This window comes from Meleagris gallopavo, chromosome 13 (genome assembly GCF_000146605.3).
Source record: "Meleagris gallopavo isolate NT-WF06-2002-E0010 breed Aviagen turkey brand Nicholas breeding stock chromosome 13, Turkey_5.1, whole genome shotgun sequence".
NCBI lineage: Eukaryota > Metazoa > Chordata > Aves > Galliformes > Phasianidae > Meleagris > Meleagris gallopavo.
This window is the reverse complement of record NC_015023.2, coordinates 4,367,021-4,368,405: the sequence shown is the minus strand read 5'-3', so window position 1 is coordinate 4,368,405 and position 1,385 is coordinate 4,367,021.

Genomic DNA, 1,385 nt, shown 5'->3' with positions numbered 1-1,385 from the left:
TGCGGCTCCCGAAAAAAACTCCCGGGGAAAGCTGGGCGGACGGGGGACCGGAGCATCAGTCACCGCTCCGGCGGTTAAGAGAAGTAATCAGCGATAAAGTGACGTTGATCTGCACTGTAACCTTGTGGCGTATTTAATGTAAATAAGCCAGTTATGTTGCCAATCGCATGCATACAAACACATAAAGGTCCTCAGCGTTGCATTTTGATTCTTTCCATTAGAGCCGACTTTATTTACATACACTATTTAGGGGATCATGATAATTCTAAAACAATACTAGTGCCAAATGATTATGAAAATATGATTTTAATTAATCACGTAGTAGGCAAGGAAATTAGCATACGGTAATTAAACTTAGAGAAAAACGTCATGGAGGTTCTCTGCCTTATGGGTTCGGAATAATCATTAAACGATGGGTTTTCAGGACTTAATTATCAAACAAATAACTTTTTTAAAGCAACTTTACAAGGTTTATCCGCAGGGCAACGATTTAGTAAATAATATATAACCGAGCAAACAAGGTGCAAATGTGACTGGTGAAATAGGTTGTGTTTCTACAAAGGGGGGGGTGGGGGGGGGGAAGAGAGAGAAGCTGAATAATGCAATTATGGATTCTGTGTCCCATAGTTGACAAAAGCATGGTGCCTCAATAGACTCTTTGTTATGGGATTATATAATGATTGTGGTGTAATTATGGGAAAAAAGATTTAGTAATAATAAAAAGTATCAAAATACACCAATGAGCAGCTTGTTTTAAAGAAAAGGCTCGCATGTGACATTAGGGGCATGTTAATAACAAAAAGCCAGGATCGGAAAGGGTTGACAAATAAAAAAGACTGTGATGCGCATGATTAAGAAGCGATGGAGACAGATTGATTATTCAAAATGCCGAGCCACAGGGACACTTAAAACATTGATTCAGGTAAGACTAGTTTCATCTTGACTGAAATGAGTTCCCTGAAGATGACTGGCATACATTTTAAATCAGTTTACTACATAAAAAGCATAACATCACAAGCTGAAACCTTCTGGTTAAAATAGGGTCCAAGAAAAAGAAGGAAAAAAAAAGTTTATGTCTGTGGCAATTCCCAGAGGGACTATGGAATTGCAGAGGAAGGGGTATAGATTAATTAGCCCTTCCTAAACACTGCACTTAAGCGTACCCATCTTTTATAATCCTTAGCCTCTTTTTCTGGATTCCGTGGTCCAATCCCGCTTGCAGGGCAGAGGGATGATATTAATAACTCTATAGGTACTGTAGGACTTTTTTTTTCCTGGGACTGCAGTAAATTAACTTTCTATAACAACTGAAAAATTAGTAACATATTTTCCAATTGATTTTTAAAGGAAGTTTATAAATAGTTGTTCAGAGCTATTCAATGTTA